Raw genomic sequence first — 24,236 nt, 5'->3', positions numbered from 1 at the left:
GATTCAACTTAGACTGGTTTGCCCGATCCTGCCACTCCTTCTGGCCTTTGCTCTGTTTCGCAGGTGTCGGAAAAAGGGACAAATGCAGTGGCTCTCTCTGTCTCCTGGGTCAATATTTCACCAGAATGTAGCTGATCATAAGGAAGCGGGAGCGGCAGTCTCTTCAGGTGGGAGGCATGGATCCAATGCTTCTTCCCATCCACTTTTACCGCCGTCCGCGTCACCAGCAAAATCTGGTGTGGCTCGGACCACCTCGGGGCCAAGCTGGTATCTCGCTCGTATTTCTTTATCAGGACCCACTTTCCAGGTTCCAATCTGTGTCCGGGGCCCTCTGGCGGAGGCTGCAGTACAGATGCTACCTGCTGATGAACAGAACGGAGATCTTTATTCAACATCATAAAAGGATCGTGGCCTGGGTACCCCCCATATGTTTGCTGGTCGCCCAAAGATAATCTCATAAGGCGAGAGACCGGAACGGGAATGAGTGGTAACTCTCAATGACATGAGAGCTAAGGGTAGAGTGTCAGGCAACTTTAAACCAGTACTCTCTTGGATTTTAGCCATTTTAAGTTTCAAAATCCCATTATATTTCTCTACCAACCCGGCTAACTGGGGGTGGCGTGCTGCATGGAATTTCTGTCGTATCTGTTAACCATTGCAGATGTGTTTAACAAGGGCCCCATGGAAATGTCCTACATTGTCTGACCAGATCAAACGGGGCAAACCGAAGCGTGGTATAAACTCTTTGATAAGAGCCTTTGCTGTAGCCAAAGCAGTGTTCTCTTTAGTTGGGTAGGCCTCAACCCACTTACTGAAAACACATACCACTACTAAAACGTATTTTAAGTTGTTGACGCGCTCCATGTGGATATAATCCATCTGGAGTACTTCAAACTGTAAAGTTGGGGGTGCAAAATTTCCACTCAACACACTTTCTGCCTTCCCTGGGTTGTGCTGTAAACAAACCATACAATATTGAACCAAACGGACAGCCGTCCTTTGTATGTTAGGATTATTCCATACTGGGTCTAACAAGGCACAAATTCCTTTAGCTCCTACATGGGCTGGGCCATGAGCCATAGTTACAACGGCTTGCACCAGGGCATTAGGCAACAGCCATCTTTGCTTCTCTGTTAAATCAACCCAACAGTTATTCTCATCCAGCCTCCCCACTTCCTTCTCCCACCAGTCCAACTCAGCTGGGGTAGCTTCCTTCTGTAGTTCTTTCACGCTTTCTATGGTGTTGTCGAACAAATCAGACTCCTCCACCCATCTCGCAGAGGACGTTACAAACATAGTAGACATCATGGACTGAGCCGTTTGTTTTGCAATCTGGTCTGAAAAAGCGTTCCCCTCACCCACCTCGTCCACCACTGCCTTATGGGCACTACATTTTATTATGGCTAACTTTTTAGGTAAGGTTAGGGCATTTAGCAATCGTAATACCAGAGGGCCATTCTGTATTTTCTGACCATGAGAGGTGAGGAAACCTCGCTCTCGCCACAGCCGCACAAAGCTATGGGCTACGCCGAAGGCGTATTGGCTGTCTGTGTAAATGTTGACCTCTAGTCCCTCGCTCAATTCACAGGCTCGTAATAATGCCACCAGTTCAGCAGCTTGAGCTGATCGATAGGGAACCCGAGAAGTCTCAACTACCGTCTTCAGTGTGGTGATTGCATATGCAGCTGTTGTTGTGCCATCTGCTAACTTGATACAGGACCCATCCACATATAACTCCCCTGAGGGTCAGACAGAGGAATGTCTGTGAGGTCAATCCTACCCTTCGTTTCTTCCTCAGTACGAAATATGCAATCATGTACATCATTTGTCTTCTCATTCGAAGGGAGCGGTAGCAATGTGGCAGGATTTAATGTGACACATCACGTAATCGTAATGTGTGGAGCAAATAGTGTCAATTCATAACCAGTGAGGCGTGCACTCGTGAGATGCTGGGTCTTAGTCCTGTTTAGCAATACATCCACAGCATGTGGCACCATCACAGTTAGACTAGAATTTAGAACGAGTCCTTCCGACTATCGGATGGCCATCGCGACAGCTGCTGTGGCCCTCAGACAGCTAGGAAGTGCTCTGGCCACATTATCCAATGTGGCCGACCAATAAGAGCAAGGTCTCTGCTTACCGCCAAATTTTTGCGTTAACACTGAAAGCGAGCAACCGTCGACCTCGTGCACATATAGTACAAAAGGTTTACGGTAATCAGGAGTACCCAAGACGGGCGCAGAACAAAGAGCAGATTTCAAAGAGTCAAAAGACTGCTGACATTCATCCGTCCACGGGAGAGGTTCATGCACATCTTTAGTTGTTAGATGCAACAAAGGTTTAGCAAGGAGAGAAAAATTAGGTATCCATTGGCGACAGTAAGAGGTGATGCCAAGAAAAGCACGAACTTCACGCTGGGTGCTAGGGACAGACATGTTAGAAATAGTAGTAATACGTTCAGGAGTCAAACGCCTACCCTCCTTCGACAGTAGATGACCTAGGTAGGTCACCTCCTGTCAACAGTATTGAAACTTGGACAAAGATACCTTATTACCTTTCACCGCCAAATGGTGCAACAATTTGACCGTGGCCTCCTTACAGCCTTCCTCAGTGTCGGACGCTATCAACAAGTCATCCACGTACTGCAAAAGCACATTACCTTCCGGTAGGACTAGATCGTCTAGCAGAGCCTTAAGGGCCTGGCTATAGATGCTCGGGCTTTCAGTATAGCCTTGAGGAGCTCGACAGATTCTAAAGCTTCGGCCAGATAATGAGAATCAGAAGAGCTACCTGCTATCGGGATGGATAGGGATACTGAAGAAGGCATTCTTCAAATCGATGACTGAAAAATATTGGGCAGTTGGCGGGATCATAGTAAGTATTGTGGTGATGTCCGTCACCACTGGATACTGTGGTACTACGATCTTGTTGACCTCCCGCAAATCGATCACAAAACGATATGCATCGCCATTCCCTTGGGGTCCCGACTCAGGTGACTTCTTCAAGATTGGGAGAATCGGACTGTTACAAACATTTGCTGCTGTTTCTTCCACCACACCTTTGTCTATTAAGTCCTGAATGATCGAGAGCAAAGCTCGCTCACCAGCCGGTGAAATCTTATACTGGGGTATACGGGGCAATTTAGCCCCTGCTTTCAGCGTAATACGGACGGGTGGGATGTCTAACTTACCGACATCTGCATCCCCTGTGGCCCATAATGTGGCGGGGACGGAATCAAATTCAGGCGGGAGGGGTTCATTTTTAGCAAAACATTGTCGCATACTGTCTGCATAGGGTTGTATCGTTAAATAAATGCCGTCCGGGGAGCAATAGATTTTAGCATTTAACTTTTTCAACATGTCCAAACCCAATAAATTTTCACCACAATGCGAAGTTAACAGAAAAGGTGTATCAATAGTAGCAGGACCGATCGTGAAGGGGAGAGGCTTAGAGATGAGGCTTACCACTGGGACGCCTGAAAATCCCATAGATACATTATTTTGCCCGGACAGAGCCGACCCTGGAACCAATGATCGAGCAACCGAACTGTTCATTGCTCCTGTGTCAATTAGAAAATTCTCAGAAGTCCCCATCAATTCCCCTTTCACATAGGGTCCTTGCTGATTGACTGGGATCGACACCTGGCCCCTACCCTGTCCCTGGCTGTCCTATGGTTGGTCATACCCATCCTGCTCACAGAATGCGTAATCCTCATTAAAGTACTGTCTACCCTGAGGGTTGTCAAAATGATTCCGTTCAGACTTGCCTTGAGCCACCTCTTCCCTGTGCATATCGCTCCGGTCCGGGCGAGTAGTAATGGACACTGAGCTTTCCAGTGTCCTTCCTGTTTACAATAGGCACACTGATTTAACCCTAACGGCTGGCTCGCGCCGGCGCCTGCGCCTCTGCCTGTGCCTCGGCCAGTCCCCTCCCCCCTTGATACAGGCCCTCTGGCTCCTCTCCCTCCCCCTTGTCCTCAAATGACTTGCTGTAACAATACTCGAGTATTAAGATCCTTGGCCTTCTTTCCCACTTTATCCTTGCTCTCATTCTCCCTATTCTCATAATATTGGGCCATGCTTAATATCACGGATGGAGTAGAGGTGGTCCAAGTACTCTCAGCCGCCTGCAACCGTGCAGAAATTTCGGGTGTCAAATTGGTCACAAACCTATTCACAAACAACCGCACCCCACCTTCCGTTGCCAGATCCTGACCGCTAAAATCAATAAAAACTCCCTCGAACCGAGTGAAGAAGTCGGAGACACTTTCATCTTTCTTCTGTCTACATGCGGTCAATTTGTCCCAATCAACCTTGCGGGGGGAAATCAGAGTATGCATGTAAGCTATTATTTTTGCCGGCAAAGTGATAATTTCATTTCTGGGCTTATCTCCGGGTTTGCGGTCTCGGTCCCAGTCCTTCAATTCGATCCAGGTCCCCCCTAGTTCGGCAGCATGATCAGTATCGTGCACCTGTCGCCATATGTCGACCGGTACTAATAACCCAAAAAATAATTCTATATCCGCCAATGTCATTACGGCCGAGGCTGCAGCTTCGGTCAACTCTTTGTAGTAGGCAGTGGGGTTCTTGCGTGGATCAGTCAGTTGGGATTTCAAAGCAAGAACCTCACTTCTTTTCCATGGAGTGTACACCCATTGCTCCTGAAAACGGGCGAACACTCGAGCACTTATGACTTGATCATTATTATTACGCACCTCAGGGACCTCGGGGTGCAAAATAGGGTGTACCTCTATCATGGGTTGCTGAGATGTCCAGTTGGGGCTTTTCGTAAACATTCTGCCTCGATATTTCACTAAGGTGTCTACGTTCTTATACACCTCCACTGGGTCCATGTTGAACCTTTGCGTCCAGTCTCGGATGTTATACAATATTTGTGGTGCCATCCCATCCTGGAAGCATAGTTCCCAAGCCTCGATAAGATAACAAGCCATCTGGTATAACGCATGCTGCTGGATAACTGGTTCGAGATCTTTTATGGTATTCCATAAATCAGCTACCGTGTATATATTGTTCCGCATCCATTTAGCTGCCTGATCCGCTACAGCTTCTTTCTCACCATATTCTACGGATCCTCTTGTGAATAATCGTCTAGCTTTCATACTGCCATGGTCCCCTAATGGTGTGTGTTCCCTATCTCCGGGGGTCGTATCAGCTGATTGGGAGGTCCAAATGGGACTGCTAGGACTGTTCGGGAAGTTGTCGGGAGCAATCGTGCGTCAGGGGAAAGGGTAGCCGTGTCTCCCGATGAGGTAGGAGTGGCACCATGAGTGCCCAGGGGAACGAGAGGCACGTCTCCCTCCGGGGCGGAGGCTAGAGGAGCGGTGGCTGATTTGAGAGGCAAAGCAGGATACACGCGCTGTGGCACGTACGGAGGTGGGGGCCGTGCACTTAGTAAATCCTCTATTTCATTTTCTGCTTCATTTCGAGTCACATAACTTTTATCAACCTGTAACCTAAACTGTCTGTTTGCATAATTGATATTTTGTTCAGTCTTCAGTTTATCATGAGCAACGGCTCTCTGGTTTACAGTCTGTCCCTGCTGTATCTTCATTAATTTCTCAGATCGTATACGTCTCCGTTTTGCCTCTTTCTGCCATTTGTTAAGAGTATCAAACATGGATTGCCTGCTCCGCTTAGCGAACAGGCGTTCCTGCAGATACTGGATCTTTTTCTCATCAAAAGATCCCGTCTTTGGCCCTCCAGAGGGGCTGGCTGGCTTTCATCCAGCCTTGTGCCTCCTCGGCCAATACAGCCGCAGCATAGCTTACTAAAGCACGGCATGACTCTTTTTCTATACTGGTAGCTGAAAGAAAAAGGTGATTATTTATAACACTCTCATACACATGGCCATGTTCTGCATTCAAATCCACTCTTACAATTTGTCACTAATAAAATGACCACAGTTTCACGTTGACATAACACAAGACAACAGACGTCGTTTTCAAACAAAAGGTGGAGCCCGTCGACTCCCACCTATGGAGAACTCTTTCCAAATTTCAAGAAGACCCAAAACAAAGCAAACAGTCTTGTCCTTAGACTGCCTAGAGATAGCCACACAGGTTCCCTTTTAAACCACAGACCGACCTACGGACCATCCGACAGCATTCATGGTTCACCTCCCGAACTTTTCCGGCTAAGCCTGCTTTTTCAAGCGCCGCTCCAGATTTGTTCGAGTGCTACCCAATCTCAGCCGCCGGCGTTTCCTTTTAGGGTTCGGTTGAATCTCTCAACCAACCCGTTTCCTTGGGGGTGGTAAGAGGTGGTGAACTTGTAGGTTACACCACACTCTTGCCAAAGGGGTTTCATATACTTCGAAATGAAATTGGTGCCCCTGTCAGACACCACCTCTAGAGGGAATCCCACTCGGTGGAAAATTCCCATCAGTGCTCGTCCCACCACGGGGGCCATCACTGTCCTCAGAGGGATGGCTTCAGGGTAGCGGGTGGCATGGTCCACCAAGACCAGGATGAACCTTGGGGTCCAGAGGCCCCACAATGTCAATTCGCACTCGCTGGAATGGGGTACTGACAACGGGGAATGGTTGGAGGGGAGCCTTGTTCTTCTCTCCACACTTACCACTTTCCTGGCAAGTCTGGCAGGTCCTCCAGTGAGCATCTGAGCTCCTGTGCATTTGAGGCCAATAGAAGTGGGTGACAAGCCTGTCATAGGTCTTGTCCATCCCCAAATGTCCTGCTAACGGCACATCGTGAGCCAGCCCCAGTAGGAAGGCTCTGAACTTCTGGGGTACCACCAGCACACGGGCTGACCCAGGTTCAGCAGCCTTAGGCTCTGAATACAGGAGGTCGTTCTCCCAGTAGACTAAGTGTTTTCCGGACTGAACACCATTGGCCTGGTCGGCAGCCTGCTGCTGCATACCAACGAGAGAAGGGCACTCTTTCTGCTTGTTGCAGAATTCCTCCCTGGAGGGCCTCCTTCTTGCTGCCAATGGGTCAGCTCAGGCAGGTCCCCCAGTTCGGCGATTTGTTCCCCGGTAGGCTCCAGGGCATCCCCCTCGAGGTCTGCCTCCTCCTGGGCCGTGGGAACTTGGGGGCCCGCTGTCCGCGCCCCCTGCGCCTTCTCTCTAAGGCCGGTTCCTGGACCTCTCCTTCAGGCTCCATGACTTCTTCAACACCCCTACTGGCTGCCATGGACCGGGTGTTCACGCACGCCCACTCGGGTAGACCCACTATCCACAGATGAGTCGTTTTCTCCACCTTTCCCCAAGGGGAGTTCTCCAAATCGTTCCCTAGCAAACAATCTACAGGCATGGAGGTCCTCACAGCCACTTGCAGAGTACCAGAGACCCCCCCCACTCAAAGGGAATCTGAGCCATCGGACACTGGCTCTCAGAATTGTCAGCATTGACAATCCTACAGTAGGCGTGCGGTACCACCTGCTCCTGAGACACCAAGTGCTGCCGGACGGCAGTCACACTGGCTCCTGTGTCTCAAAGGGCCTCGGCCTTCTTACCGTTGATGGCCACTACCTGCCCATATATCTTAGTGTTACTGGGTAGGTAGTTCTCGGGGACCATCTCACTGTCTCCTAGCGAGACTAGGGTCATCTGTACGGGATCCCCACCCCCTTGGACTGCTACTTCCTCCCCAAAATTAACGCTAGCCATTTGCCGGGGTGGAGCACCAGTGGGTGCGGGTTTTCCAAATAAGTGACATTTAGGATCAGTGGCAATGTGACCCTGGTCGCAGCACCTGTAACAGGTGATGGGCCCTCTCTGAACAGGTTTACCTGTCGGGGCCCCGGTCTGCTTTGGTGGTGGAGGAGGTTGAGAACCTTTCCCTTGGTTCCCTTGGGGATTACTTTGGGGGCCTTTTTGGAACCCTTTCTGTTTTCACCTGTCCCCCCCACTCTTCGGCTGGGGACCCTGCCCTCCTTTGGCGGAGTCTCCCACTGGACCCATGTGGATCCTGGTGCTGAGCCAGCGGTCCGCTTCCTCAGCAAGCTTCCTCAGGTTGGACAGCTTGCTATCGATCAGGTGCTGGCGTAGCTCAGGAAAACAATTAGCGGACAAGTGCTCCCACGCCATTAAATCAAGCAGCCCTTGAAAATCATCCACTTTGCTACCCTTCACCCAACCATCCAGCGCTCTGCAGAAAAAGGTCACATACTCATACATACCCCCAGGAATCTTAGTACAACCCCTAAACCTCGGTCGGTACATCTCCGGGGTTAACCCAAACCTGGTCATTAAGGCATCTTTCATGTGTGGGCAGGAATTGTACACCTCGGAAGGAAGATCTAGCAGGGTGTCCCGCCCCTCAGTAAGGAACCGCCCCCACAACCCCGCTCCCCAATCTTTCTCAGGGACCCGGTGGGAGGACATGGCTACCTTGTAGGCCCGAAACCACTGCCCTATGTCATCCCCCTTAAAGTATTCCTTCACCACATCTTTCGGTACTTAGACCCTTGACTCTACCTGCACCGGGGTTGTGCTGCCACCAGGAGCTGTGTCCAAGCTTTTTGATTTCAGCTCCAATTCTTTGATTCGCATCTCATGCTCTAGCTGGAGTTTCTTCTCCGCCATCGCCATCTGTCCGTTCAATCTTGCCATCTCGACTTCATGCGCTCTGGTCGCGGCCCTGTCCGCCAGCTCCTCTGGTGACAGGCCTCCGTGCACCTCGACAAGGTTATCTGGTGGATCCACCACCAGCTGATTCTCTGGATTTCTCGACTCTTTCCAGGCTCTCAGTGCCTTGATGGTCTGGGCTTTGGTTTTGCACCCTGTTTGGGCGACTCTGAACTTTACGCAGAAACCTTTTAGCTGCTCGGCTCTGTAATTTTCAAGCCCTTCCCAATCGACATCATCTGATCCAGAGATGATAGAGGCTGCTCTCACGGGGAGTGAACCAGGCATGGTTTGACGATACAAGATCTCTCGGCAAGACAATAAATCTGTGGCTTCGTTATAGGTCTGCTCTCACTACGTGGTGATCAGTAATTCACTGTACATAACTCATAAATGCAAATTTGAAATCCTCACTGCTGCCGCCAATGTTAGAATCGGAGGTCTCTGGTTGGCACAGGTATGCACTTGTGACCAGCAGGGACCTTCTCCTCTAGTCAAGGCAAGAGAACTACTCCGTAAGAATAACCCTTGCTCACCCTCTAGGTTGCGTGGCACGAGCAGACAAGGCTAATCCTCAGGGCGATAGTTAGTTAAGCATTTATGATCACATACAGTAAACCCACTGACCCACCACAAACGGACACCAGTCGTAAGGTTGTATCAAAAATACGTAGTCTTTATGTAAAAGATATACTTCATATGCAGGATTATCACGAGACCATATAACGTTTAGCGATTGAGGGCCACCAGATTTAAATAGGCAATTGTTCTTGAGTGTTCTTGGTCAGCAAGGTACGATGACAGGGAAAACAAACGTTGCAGACCCTGGATCCGATATGAACTCGGGATAGAGTTCAAGTATACCTTGCGTGGAGTGTCCGAGGCGTTTCAGGCGCGGCTACTGGTGAGGGCGGACCCGGGACGAGGCCAATGGTTCCCTAAAGGATCTATCCGGCTCGGGGCCCCCTCGAGGTGCGAGGCGGGTGAGCGGGACGGTGTGGAGGGTTGTGGCGATCCGGGGTCTGATGCAGCTCACGGGGCGAGGCGCCGTTCAGGCCTGCGGGGCGTACTACTTCTTAGCACGCTAGGTCGTACCTGTGGATCTGTGAGGGGCGTCGCGTTCTCGGGTAGACTGGTGCAGCACCGGGCCCCTGGTACCACTGTACGGAAGGCCTTTCTTGAGGTGCGGCACGAGCCTTGGTATGCAGGAGGGCAAAGCGAGACAGTCGGGTACGTTACGACGTACGGACCGTCCGAGGCTATCGGATGCGCTCCGTGCAGATTCCGGAGGGAGAAGATGAGAGGCGCACAACGCGCTCCGTAGCAGGCGAGGTGACAGGAGAGCTGGCGGCCCGGCACTGAAGCAGAGAGCGACTCCAGCTTGAGCGGGGCTCTCTGCGGCGGGGCGACCAGGCTCCGAGCTGTCACGACCTTAGGAGGGGCGAAGGCACCCGAGTCACAACTCCGGCGAGGGAATAAGAACTAAAGGCCCAACAGCAGACGGGCACAGGCAGAATAGAACCCAATGGTCCTGGGGGTCCGTTCAGGGGGCAAGCTCGAGATCAAGCCTTTGGAGATCGTTTCAGGCACAAGTCTTCAAAGTCCTCTCTGGTCTTTTCCTCAGCAAGGCACCACTGCAGGCCAGTCCTTCAGGGCAAAGACCAGTTTCCTTCCTTCAGCTTCTCCTGGTCCTTCTGGTCAGGCAGAGGTTCGTCGTGGTCAAACAGGATCTCATTTGCTAGTAGCAGGGCTCCTATATTTATATTCTGTTTCTTTTGTCTTTGCAGGCCAGGGGCCTGAGCCTGGTTCAACCCAGTTTTGGAGCACTCTGTTGACCGGAAGCTGCCGTCTTCTTTCAGGGTGCAGGGCCGGGACATCAGACGCTCCGCAGGAGGTGGGAGCCTGCATTGTGGTGGTGGAGCACAACCCTATTCAGAGTCAAGGACTACTCCGCCCACCCATCCTGGTGTAAGCACCCTATTCACACAGGCACAAGTCTTCAAAGTCCTCTCTGGTCTTTTCCTCTCCGTTCTCAGCAAGGCACCACTGCAGGCCAGTCCTTCAGGGCAAAGACCGGTTTCCTTCCTTCAGCTTCTCCTGGTCCTTCTAGTCAGGCAGAGGTTTGTCGTGGTCAAAACAGGATCTGATTTGCTAGGAGGTGGAGCCAGCATTGTGGTGGTGGAGCACAACCCTATTCAGAGGCAAGGACTACTCCACCCACCCATCGTGGTGTAAGCACCCTATTCACCACCTGGTAACCCCGACTGTCCCCGGGAATTCCCCAGCCCTGTCACTCACACAAACCCAGACAGCAGATACACATTCTGGCAGAGGCGGGCTGAATAGTTAGGCGAGCAAATGCTAACTTTCTAAAAGTAGCATTTGCAAACACAGGATAGTAAAATAAACCTTGCTAAAGGAAGTATTTTATTATTCTGAGTTCAGGCATACTAAAATTGACGTGCCACCGTGTTCCTTGAGCCTGCCGGGACTATAGCGTGTAATAGTTCCGGCAGCTCACCTTGGCCTAAGAGAACAGGCAGCCCTTCAATAGTGAAGAACGAAAAGCGCGGTGATTCACTACTAGGACATGCCACACACATCAGGGCTTGTCCTACCTTACGCGTACAATGCACCCTGCCCGTAGGCCTACCATAGGATGCTGTTTATTGGGCAGAGGCATGAGAGTACAGTCGTGCAGATAGGTGTGGAGAAGGGATCACTCAAGCATATTTTACAGGAAGATTGTATTCATTGGCACTGTGATGGCGGGTGCTGAGCGGGCTGCGAAGGTCACGATCTTATCCTGGAATATCCGGGGATTGAATGATGCAAGGAAAGGCAGGAATGTGGTGGCATATCTGGACAGACATCATGTACAAATTGCATTATTGCAGGAAACACATCTAAGCCCCCGCTCTACCCACACATTTGCCTGTAAATGGGCGACTGTGAGAAGTTTCTCATCGTACTCTGCTTATGCCAGAGGTACGGCAGTGTTAATAAAAAAATCAGTACAGTTTGCAAAGATGGGGGAGCTGCTTGATCTGGAGGGGAGATGTGTTTTATTGTGGGGCAGGCTTGGTACTGACACGGTCACTATAGTGAATTGCTATGCACCTAATGTTGACACACCTGAATTTTTCACAAACTTGTGGGGTAAGATATTAGACACTGGTTCCAAGCACATCATTTGGGGTGGGGATTTCAATGTCGCTATGGTTCCGGGGCTAGATAGGTCTGATGGCTGTCATCAGTATAACAGACATGCTAGGGATGCATTGCAGGGTATAATTAGCGAATGTTCCTTGATAGATAGATAGCTGGCTATTTGTACATGCTGGGATCTGTGAAGGGACACATTTTACAACACACGCCAATACCTGGGCTCGACTGGACTACTGCCTCCTGTCCCGTGGATTAGCGATTGATCTGGGCAGGGTTACTCATTTACCGAGAACATACTCGGACCACTGCCCGGTCTTGGTCCAGATCGCTGTTCCAGGTTATGATAAAGCAACGCCCACGTGGCGCTTGCAGCCCACGGCCCTTCTGGATGCAGTGTTCAAAGCGGAACTTGGGGAGGAGATTGCAGAATTTTTTCCCCGGAAAAAGGGTTCGGTGGGGAGTGTGGAATCCATCTGGGAGGCTTTTAAGGTTACGGTCAGGGGATTCTGCATATCAAAAAGATGTGGGGTGTTGCAAGATATTAAGGGAACTATTACGAAACTGGAGCGAGACTTGAGGGAGCTGGAGTCACGGATGGTTAGGAAACCGATGGGACCTATACACAAGGAGTTTAGGGACAAGCTCACACAATACGAGGAGGAGGCGGCCAGGGAAGTCAAGTTCAGAGGCAAATATTGGCGAGCGCGGAGGTATTGTGAAGGGGAAAGGCCGGGAAGGGCTCTGACAGAAATCGCCAGACACTCACGGGGTAACTCACATATACTGGAATTACACGCACCTGAAGGTGGGCCGTGCCGAGATACGAAGGGCATACTAGACAGGTTTACGCCACATTATGGAAGTTTATACTCTACGCAGCGTACTGGTGAAGTCGAGTATGGGAAATATTTAGATGATGTTGCGTTATGCTGGCTCAGTGACACTCACAGTTTCTTGGCGCTCCGCTTGAAATAGATGAGATCCGGGATGCTATTATGTCCCTCAATAATGGTAAGGCGACAGGGCTGGATGGCCTACCGGCTGAATTTTATAAATGCTACATTGATATAATGGCCCCGTTACGGAAGGAGGTCTTCGAAGAGTCCTTGGAGGTGGGGATCCTGCCCAGGTCAATGAGGGAGGTGGTAATTACATCTCTTTTGAAGCCAGGGAAAGAACCCACGGAGTGCGATTCGTATAGACCGCTTTCCCTTATAAACTGTGACGCTAAGATATTGGCAAAGGTTATCGCGTCCAGACTTTCGTTGCTTATGACGAAGATTGTGCTTCCTGATCAGGCGGGATTCGTCCCAGGTAGGTCCACTAACCACAACTTGCGTACCCTTTTTTCTCTGATTCAAACGATAGCGCCAGACTTACCTGTGGCTGCTATATTTCTTGATGCTACGAAAGCGTTTGATTCGGTTGAATGGAGTTACCTATTCGCAATTTTAACCAGAATGGGGTTCCCGACAATATTTATTGCCTGGATACGGCTCCTCTATACTGATCCAGCGGCGAGGGTTCTGATTAATTGTGATCTATCGGCTTCAATGTCGATATCCAGGGGCACCAGGCAGGGGTGTCCGTTGTCCCCGTTGCTTTTTGCGATTGCGATTGAGCCCCTGGCTTGTCGTATCCGGCAATTACACTAACAGAGCGCGTTTAAGTGTTTCCAACGACAGATTGATGTATCGCTCTATGCCGATGACTTAACGTTGTATGTGGTGGATCCACAGGCTAATCTCAATCCGCTGCTCCGAGAATTCTTGGTCTTCGGTCGCTTGTCTGGCATACAAATTAATTGGAGAAAGTCACAGTTTTTTCCCCTGACTCCGGCCGTCTCCCGCTTCTCTCTGGATTACCCGCTTGAGTGGTGTGATTCAGATCTTCGTTATCTCGGTATTCAGGTCAGGATGTCACGTTACGACTGAATTATGGCACTGCCATCTCTAAACGTACGGATGATGTTACACGGTGGATATCATTACCGCTGTCCATGGCTGGCAGGGCCTCACTGATCAAGATGGTGATCTTGCCCCGTTTTTTGTACCTGTTTCAAAACATCCCATATTATCCGGGTGCCTTTTTCTTTAAAACGTTGCGGTCGGAATTATTGCGGTTATTTTGGGGAGGCAAGCAGCCGAGGTTGGCATGGTCGGTCATCACCGAACCCTATGTCGATGGGGGATTTGATGTCCCTGATTTTCTGGTATATTATTTGAGGGCTCAGGCACACTATGCGTACCATTGGTTTGCTTCCACACCCTTCATGCCACAATTGGCTGTGGAGGACTGGATAGCCCGACCTCTTCCTCTGAGAGGTATTATTTATGGCCCGACCAGTGCTATAGAGACGCCGTCCACCACGGTGACGTGCACGGTCGATGCATGGCAACGAATACTTACTATGCTACCCGTTGAGTTCCTCTACGCGCCGAGTTTGCCTCTAGTGTATCACCCTGGGCTCTCCCTACTGCAGGAAGGAGGTTTCCACACGCTGTGTCATAAACTGAAACTGTCTACGTTGGGACACTTGTTCTTGGGCGGTAAGCTTAAAACGCGAGATCAGTTTTTCCATGGATATTCACCCACACCATTAGAACTCTTTTATTACGTTCGGCTATGACAGGGACTGCGTAGTGTCCTGCCACGATTCCCGGATGAACCTGACGTAGTGCTACCGCTACAAACTCTGCTTGTGTCTGCAGATGGGCGCCATCTGGTTTCGCACCTTTACCGTAGCATTCGGGGGCAATGTGAGGGCAGGATGAGCAAGGCGCTTCAACACTGGAGTGCAGATCTTGGCAGGGAAATAACTGAAGCACAATGGACATTTTGCTGTGGCCTCACTGCTAATGTTTCGCCTAGCTGTAGACTAAAGATTATTCATTATAAATTCCTGCAGAGGATGTATTCTACACCGGAGAAAAAGATGAAGTACCGGTTGTCGGACAATGCTAGATGTGAACGTTGCAGATCGGACTCGGCGGGCTTCTTGCATTTAGCGTGGGAATGCCCAGGTATTTTCGACTACTGGTCTCAGGTGCATTTGGCGCTCCAGAAAATGGTAAATGAACAGATTGTTAAAGATCCACTCACCATGCTGTTCGGCTATACTATGCAAACGCCTAAATCAATAAGGAAGTTTGTGGATGTTGCATTATTATTAGCAAAACGCAGAGTTGCATGTAGATGGGGTAGGGGACGGGCTCCAAAATTTAAGGACTGGTTGAACGATCTGATTTATTGCCAGGACCAGCACATGGTGTACGCAGACACGCAACCATTGAGCAGTAGAACAAGGGACATATGGGGAGCATTGAGAGGATACTTACCGGCCACTGCGGCGTCTTCGGACAATGAGAACCGGGGTGATGTGGACAGTGCTTCGGTCGGGTAGGAGGAGTGGTTTTACGGTGCAGATTCCGGCAAGTACATGTCTCTGATGTGTGAAAAGGTGTGTTAGTTGACGAATAAATGAATGTGGTTGCCGGATGCCCGACCTGGGTGTCTGTTTTGAAGCTTGTTTGCTAGGGTTGGTGCACTGCCATGGTTGTTGGGAAGGACAAATTCGAGGCATTCACTGTGTCGTGGGGGGCCCCATTGCGCAGGTTGTATGGTTGTGAAGGATTACCACCTCCCACGCTGATGGTTGCTAGCACTACATGACAATCTGGTGCTGTCCCTTTTCTTTTTTTTTTTTTTCTTTTCTCTCTTTACTCCATTATTCTATCATGATATGATTCTAATATCACATGTATGTACTGATGAAAGATGTAACTCTTTGTCGATACTGGGTTCATGTGCAGATGCCCCAGCAGAAATACTACAAGAATGTTGCGATTATAAGATTGTGCTTACATGCTCGGTACAGGTAATGGCCTCTCCCTTTTTTTAGGTTCTGGTTGGACGTTTAGCATATGAAAAAATCCGAGGGCCTTTGAACTGGTTTATACCACGCAATGCTGAGAGTGCGCGAGACACTAAGACATTACGCCGCCGGACCTCAGGGGTGTCGGCAATTGGGCTGTGTATTGCTATTGCTTTTGAATTTGGTTTATAACGAGCGCAGCCAGCCCGTGAGGTTGTTGGCATCATGCTGTGTTACATTGTGTTGGTGTAATAAAGGTCTTTGAAAAAAAAGAAAGAAAAAAAAAAGGTTTAGGGACTGGCAAGTGTGGGCACTTGCGTCGTCAGCCTGACAGTACCAGACTGTACGCAGGGTCTGCAATGGCGGACCCGAGACACATTTTACGAGGCCACTTCTGTGGGTGGCGCAACCAGCGCTGCAGGCCCACCAGCAGCATTTGTATCTACAAGCCCCGGCACTCCTCGTGCACGTTACTGGGGACTGACAGTAAACCAAATAAGCCAATCATGGAAATCAATTACGGATACACTTTATATTGGGAGCACTTGTACTGCGGCATGGATTGGCCGTGGTGCAGTGCCCTGAGCAGCTAACACCAGCAAAACATCTGAGGCACATCAGCAAAAAGTGGAAGGGAGACTCACGCCAAGGTGCCAGGTCTAACAATTATTGTTACAACTATCCCCTTGTTTAGGCCAAAGACAACTGGTGCGAGGAATGGGTGGGTCTCTGGTCTTTCCTCCTACTGTGGCTATGAAGGAACAGGCTTCATTTGCTATGCTGGTGAGAAGGGCAGCTGAGATCCTGGACCACATGCTGCCCTTGGTTGCAGTCAAGATGAACTTCTTGATAGAGGTGCTTCAAACAAAAGTTGCCCCCTCAGATCCTCTCCTCCATTATACCGAAGCCCTCATTGATGTCCTGCTCGGGCAAAGTCCAAGCCCTGCACAGAGGTTCCTATCACAGGATAATTGCATGCTGCCATTGCCCTGCTTATAAGGACCCACCTTTCCTCACCCGGCACCCCATCCTGGAGAGCCTAGCTGTCCAAGCATCCACATTCAAATTAAACCATTACATGTTCCTTACCACACTTCCGGACAGGGAATCGCCCAAGCCGGATTTCTTTGGCAAGAGTATGCTCTCTTCCGCCAGCCTTGCATTGCCGTCTGTGAACACTGCATGCCTTTTAGGCCCCACGATTTGGGATTCTGTTATGCAAGTGGTGTCCATGGTCTTGCAGGATGCCCAGTCATACTGCCACAGGCTTTTGCAGATGGCAGAGACGGAGCAAATTCACTATGCACTGGCGAACTGAATATGATTGACTCTCTAGGCATAGCGATTGCGTCGTCTGTGACACTGACACCATGCCTGGCTGAGATCTACTGGCTTTTCGTGGATGTCCATGCATCCCTTATTTACATGCCCTTCAATGGCACCCGACCAATTTGGTGACAAGGCAGATTCAGCACAGGAGTGTATAAGGGACAGCTGGACCGCAGCCATTTTCTTGGACCTTTCTATGGCCCCATGCACACCACATGCTGCTGTTTTGTCCTTCAGTTGCTCCGGTAGGGTCTACCAACTGCATCCATTCCCAACCAGCCACAGAGGCCGACGTGGTATGCTGTCTTATTGAGGCTGCAGACCCGGTTCCCACAAGCATGTTGGGACACCCAGCGGGAGTCGGTCTCGTAATGAGCCGTGCGTTGAGGCCAAAAGGGGGGGCAGATGCCCAATAATAAGGCTGATGAATCTGCTCATTACGGCTAATTACGAGCCCGACTCCCGCGCTAGGAATCTGCACGCTAACCGTGAGGTGCAGGCACCCAGCATCTCCTGGGTTGCCAAACAAATTATTGTTTAAACGCAGGCATGTTCTAATTTACTGTCCTGAAGATGATTCCATGTATATAAGTTGAGGGATCAAAACGTGGACACCAAATGTACCATATGGCACTAAATACTATGGATATAATGCACATTGGTACTAATACAAAATCAAGTCCGTCTAAAAATACTAGAAAACAGACCTGCCCCTCCTTGCCTGAACCCCCTCCCTTCTAATTTTTGTATTTGTTTTCTGTTTGTGTGGGCCGCAGGTTGCGCTCCACTTGAAAACTTTGTCACTATTTGTAGATAAAAGCATATTGTTTAAATAAATTCTGTCCGGCTGGACAAAGAACATATTGTCTACTTAGCATATATTGATTAGTTTTTTTCTACCTGTTGTCTAGGGACCACTGTCTTTAGTAAGAATTACTTACCCAAGGTCCCTAGTGAATTGCCTTTGGTTTCCCTTGTTTCTTTAAAAAGCCAGTGATTGCAGCACACTTGTGGAGGTTAGGGTTTCCAGTCTTTCCCTAGCTTGACGATGGGCTGTTATAGTGGACTCGCTCCAGGTAGTAGTCTCCAACCATCAGATAATGGACCTCCTGCATTTGCTGGGGTGCACTATAAAACATGCCTTAGCCACACCTGACTCCCTCTCAAACAGTCTCTTTCATAGGAGTTGTTCTGGATACAGCGCACGTTTGGCCCTATCCTCAGGAATGGCTAGCCCAGGATATTCAGGCTATCATTCTTATGTTTCAGCTTCTATGCTGGATTTCGGTGAGACTGACGCTGAGGTTGCTGTGCCTCATGGCATCCTGCTGCTTGGCATATGTAAGATCTGCAGTGGGGTCCTAAGTCCCAGTGGGCACAGTGTCTTCGGAATCTCTCAGACCTGATCCATATATCTGGGGGGAACTGCAAAAGACCTGCAATGATGGATGGTGAACCACAATTGGGTCAGCAGCAGACCCCTTATTTCTTCCCTTCCAGTACTGACGGTAGTGATGAATTTGTCACTCCGGGGCTAGGGCAGACATCTGGCAGAAGTGGAGATCAGAGTTCTCTGGTCTCTAGTGGAGTCTTGGCTTAATATAACTCTGTTGGAGCAGCAAGTGATCCGGCTGGCTTTGAAAGACTTTCTTCCTTCCGTAAGGTGAAGGCTAGTTCAGGTACAACACCACTGCCATGTGGTATTACAACAAGTAGGGCAAGTTGGAGACATAGACCCTGTGTCAAGAAGTCTTGTGTCTCTGAGCATTTCCTGGTGGTTCAACATCTGGTGTGCTCTCTGAAAGACAGAGTGGACACATTCAACCATCGATGCTTAGCAGATCACGAATGGCAGCTCTACCCAGAGGTACAAGGTCTATTCAGAGATTGGGGTGAACCTTGGTTAGATCTGTTCAACACTGCAGAGAACATGCAATGTCAGTACTTTTACATTGTGGACTAAGGTGACTCGCACTTGTCTCGAGTGAAGCTCAGGCTTCCTGTACACCTTTCCGCTAATACTACCCCTGCCAAGAGTTCTCAAGAAGATCAAGAACAACCAGGCCAAAGTCATTGTTGTGGCACTGGATTGGGCACGAAGTGAATGGTTTCCTGAACTTCAAAACATGAGCATTGGTCCTCTGACCAGGCTACCCGTTTGGGGAGGATCTACTGTCAAAGCAAGAGGGCAGGGTTCTGCGCCTGAAGTTGCACACAGTCTGCTTGCGTGCGTGGAGATAAAGCGGTGGCAGTTGACAATTTTTGACCTTCCTCCAGAAGTCTGTGATGTCATTCTGACGACCAGACATCTCTTAACCTGCTTTTGTGGAAAAATTGTGGCTTGGTGTGCTACCAAAACTGATCCCTTTCTACACCTTTGCCCGAGGTGTTGTTCTCTTTTTAGCCTGGCCAGGCTTTCCTTTGGGTACTATTAGAGGGGTATCTTTTGGCCATATTTGTGTTCTTGCCTTTGTCATTTCAGCCCTCCCTGTTCAAGTCAACCGTTATGACTTGTTTTCTGAAAGAACAGCATATGTACACTCAACAACGCTTCATCATGCCTCATTGGGACCTAAATTTAGTCTTGACTTTCCAGATGTGCTCTCCCTTGCACAATTGCTCTCTACTTTTGTTGACCATAAATACAGCCTGTTTGGCGGCAATTACATTGGTGCATGCTCCTTACACAACATTTTTACAAACAAACTGTTTTGAGAAAACGTGCCTCTTTTTTGCCAAAAGTGGTGACACCTTTTCATGTAGGCCAAACCATTGCCTCCCTTCTTTGCTCTTCCTCACCTTTCCGAAGAGCAGGAGAGACTTCACCTCCTGGTCCCAAAAAAGAGTATTGCCCTCCTACCTTGATCGCACCACAGACTTCTGGGTGGGTGATTAACTCTTCATGCTGAAAAGAAACATATAGCTTTTATGGGTGTACAGAGAACAAAGCGTTGTATGTTTAAACAACCTAAGTCCAACTTGTTTTTAAAAACGCTCTGGAATAGAGATGTGCAAGCTCTCCTGCAGGTAAAGTGTTAGAAATTAAGATATTTCAGAATCCAACAGGACACCAAATGAAGGGATGTTGATGGCTGCTGTCAGACCATGGAGGTGCACTGGTTGTGCGGAAGATTCCGTTTTAGGGGTCATCCTGGACACAGTGGCTTTCAAAGACTTTCCTCTTGCATTCAGGATATGATTCTGATGCTTTTGACTTGTTTGTGTTCTGGCCCAGGCTTGCCTTGTGTAGTCTGCTGATACCTTGTGCCCTTTATCTCATGCAGAACCTCTGCCTTCAATGAGCTCGTTACTAGGGGTTCTGGCAAGGCATTTTGAGGCCTCCAATTGTTAATGAAGAATTCCAACCAGTAGCATGCCATTTCTCCTATGCTATCTAGAGCTCACAGAGGTGACAGATGCTTTCACTGTGGGTTTGGTGGTGGGCACTTTGATGGCATTACATGAGTCTTCCTGACCTGCATGCCACCTGGTTGGCTGTCAAGGCTTTTCTACCTTACATTTGTATCAAAAGGAGGAGACTGGGAGCTAATCAAGGCCCAGTGCCTGTGCTCCAAAGACCATATTTAGACCAAGAAATGGGGTCACTGTTCCGGACTGAAATAGAGAGTCTAGGTTCAGAACAGAGTAAAGGGGCCAGTCAACAAGACTGTTTCTTGTTGCCCTCACCCATACATGGGGATGTCATACTTCATCATCGACGGGTGCTCCTCGTCGGGCAGGTGCTGCAATGCGCTACGGGTCCCCCGAGGGGGTCACTTTGGTGGAGCTCGTTTGAGTTTATCTCTGTTTGAGTGCGAGGACTGTCCTAATTGGGGTGGTGTATGGAGTGTGTGATAGATTGAATTAAAACTGACTGGGGGATATCACCTCAGCCTTTATTGTATGGATTTCCCTGTCAGATTTAAAAAAACAGATAGGTTGGTGCTACTGGAGGGGTCGCAATGTACCCTCGTAGCTCAGTGTGTTTTCCTTAGTAACATCAAACATGGGTCTATATGTTTTGTGCCCCTATTGGTCTAAAAAAAATCAGTGGGGCTTCTTCAGGGTCCCCAAAAAACGGTGAATAGCCTACCCCACACTTTGTTTGTTAGTAAGTAGCTCCCCTCTGAGAGGGTGGTGCCTACTTGTATTTTGATTCACCTGGTCCTCCGACCTAGAGAGAGATAAGAAGGAGAAAGGACAAACATCAAAAACCACAGTGTTATAATGTTTCGGGCATAAGAGTTTCTTATTGACCAGAACGTCCCATGTCGTGGACCACTGTTCGCCTGGAACTAAAATAGTTACCGGACGTAAAGACACATACAGATATACAGTGGCATAACAGATATACAAGTATGAATAGGTAATCAATCAGGTGCCAGTATTTCATAGCGTCTGATATCTGGTGAAACATGTGCCAGTTTATATTTATTAATGTTATTGCAGGATGCGATGTCATAAACATAATGCAGACACTTCATGTCTCGTGGACTATAGTCAATTATGTAAGTGGAGTATGGCATGCTGTAACTTAAAAATCACTAGTTTCCACTTATACCATACCATGAAAAGGAGAAAAAGTAGCCTTACCTAAACAGAAACACTATTATGTCTCATGGGATGGGGAAGAGGATCTGTACATTGGCGGGTTAAAATAGAAAGGAAAAAGGAGGACAAAGGCTAAATATAGTAGTCTCTTTGTGGGCGAGGGCGTGTGTCGGCTCCAAGCCCTATTGTCTTCGGTATATTAGGCAGTGAGATACTCATGTTTTAGATTTTTGCGCTGATTTCTGCACCTACCCTCCTCCTCTTCTCTCCCGAATAGTGACAGAGCGGATGGCATGAGCCGTATTAGTAGCGGTGTGGTTCACCGGCATCCAGCCTGTCTTCGGGGTAGTTCCCGGAAGAGGACTAATGCGCATGTCTTGCAGCCATCATGGAGTGGTAAACTCCATGTACCATCAATTGGTTAAGATGTCAAACCCTAGTAAACCTGTGATGATTTTGCATGTGTTGCATAATATAGTGAGCTATATTTGGCACTGGCGTGATGTAAAAGAAGCAAAAGCTTAATGATTTTTACTGTCAAGTACCAAGGTTGGTTTTGTATTTTAACTTGACCAAATCAAAGCAGTAATAATATGACGTGTTTTTGCCACAATGTTGAGATATGTATGTGTTGTGCTAGCACTAAAGGGGAATCATGCAATCGACTTGTCAACTGTAGTATAGCTCTCAATTATGTTTAATGTTAATGTTAAAAATGCTTATAGAGCGCATGGCTACCCCAGTGACGGGGCGTTCCAGCGCTTGCAGACAGCTTGAGAGAAAGGCGGACTAATCCAAGGGGGATATGGAGGGGAAAATAGTCTTTTCGTGGGCACTGGATTTCTGAGCCATCCATAACCAAGGGTGTTGGGAACCTTGTGAGTAAAAATATGCCTAGCGGGGGAGCTCATGTGGCGTCATTGTGATTATTAAGTATATCTGATAATACTGTGAAGCCATGTTGAAGTTAGGAGTATAGAGTGGATGTCGCTCTGTCACAATTCGATCCAAGAGATCACATTATTCAAGCCATTTTAGTTTGTTTGGAGACGAAACGCCCAACGTTGTTCCCTTCTGAAGAGCGTAGTTGTGTTTCGTCTGGGGTTGGCTTCAAAAACAGTCCAGCCCAGCCCAGCTCCTCTGTTGAGTGCCTCAAGTCTTTGAAGAGATTACACATCTTGGTTGCATTACGTCCACATATTATGATCTGTACATGGACACAGAGACCTCACACTAATTGCAACACTAAGAACTGCATCTACCTGATCACATGCTCTTGTAAACTCTACTAAATAGGAATGATGACCACACCTGTCAAGATCAGGATGGGAGAACACAAAAGCACACAAGATGTGAACAGAGCGACATCCACTCTTTACCCCGATCATCAGCTTGGCATCACAGTGTTATCAGATATACCTAATAATCACAATGAAGCTAGGCTTGTATCTGAGGTTTTCATTGCCACTAAGTGAAAGGTCCTTTCCTCTCATAAAGATAAAAGTAAATGCGTAGTGTCACAAGTTTCCCAACTCCCTTGGTCTATGTATGGCTCAGAAATACAGTGCCCATGAAAAGACTAGTCTCCCCAATGAATTTAGAGCTATACGACAATTGTCAAGTTCATTACATGATTCCCTTTGGGTGCTAGTACAACACAAACCTATCTCGCTGGTGAGGTGAGCGAGAGGAGCAGATGGGACAAATAGGTTTTTCCATGGGATGGGACCCTTGGTGTTAGTGTGACTACAGGGCCTTCCTTCTGCCGCCCCCTGCCAAGTAACTCTTGTCGAAGATTAGGGGCAATCACCCAAGGAATAGCAAGTACTATCTTTTTATCACTAAAAATCTACACTGGCAGAGTTTTATCATGCCGGGGCATACACTCTGGCTCTGCATGTTCACGTGTAGAAATATCACAAGGTGACGCTGCTGGAGGATCCCTCCTCTAGTTACGCCATGACGAATGCCCCAGACCCATATGGGCCAATAGAGTAGGGTGGAAACAGGTTGGCACTTGGAGCTTAGGGTCATAGGACCACAACATCCTGATTGCCCCCCTCCTTTTCTGTTTTTACTATCCCCGTTCAACCCATAATAAAGGGATACCGGGGCAGAACTAGGGAGATTTATATTAATGCTAAAAAATCCCCCTAAGAATAGTAAGGCTACCAGTTTTCAAAGTGCTCCTTGGAATACGGTTGAGCCCACTCTGACCTTTAGAAGTCAGGGTGAACCAGATGATGAAGCATGCCACTATTAGAGTAGGTGAGGGTTATACATAAAAAAGAGGCTTGCTCCTCTTCCTGCCTCTTTTAGGCGGTAACAAATCAGTTACTTACTATCTATCTCTTTCAAGCATTTTAAATTTCAAGTGAGTGGATTCCCGCTTTGCGTATTTGATCATTCTTTAGCTAACCACAGTTCCTGACCTTCTGTCCTCTGTTTTGTAAATTTGAGTGTGGAGAGCAGCGCTCAAGTTTTGGCTACTAAAGGAGATCGTTTTTAAAGAGATTGTAGCCTGTGTGCTTACTGACATTAATTGTAATTTTTGAAGCAGCATATTTGTTACTGTCCTGATGCTTTAATAAGAGTACAATGTTCAAATAAAATACTGTTCAGCACTCACAATAATCAGTCTCAAAATACGTAACAATAATCTGAGCACATCACTAATCACATAATATTTAGCAATGCCCATCATTCATCC

At 48.5% G+C, this 24,236-nt stretch overlaps 1 protein-coding gene across 3 annotated transcripts in view; it reads left to right on the top strand.

Annotated features, from left to right (window-relative positions):
- Positions 1-24,236, top strand: part of IBTK (inhibitor of Bruton tyrosine kinase) — an 876,521-nt gene that overhangs the window by 153,304 nt on the left and 698,981 nt on the right. The gene's annotated exons all lie outside the window — the stretch shown is intronic.

Source organism: Lissotriton helveticus, chromosome 6 (assembly GCF_964261635.1).
Source record: "Lissotriton helveticus chromosome 6, aLisHel1.1, whole genome shotgun sequence".
In the NCBI taxonomy this organism is placed as follows: Eukaryota; Metazoa; Chordata; class Amphibia; order Caudata; family Salamandridae; genus Lissotriton; species Lissotriton helveticus.
Note: the sequence above shows the minus strand (reverse complement) of the source record. Positions and strands in the feature narration are given on the sequence as shown.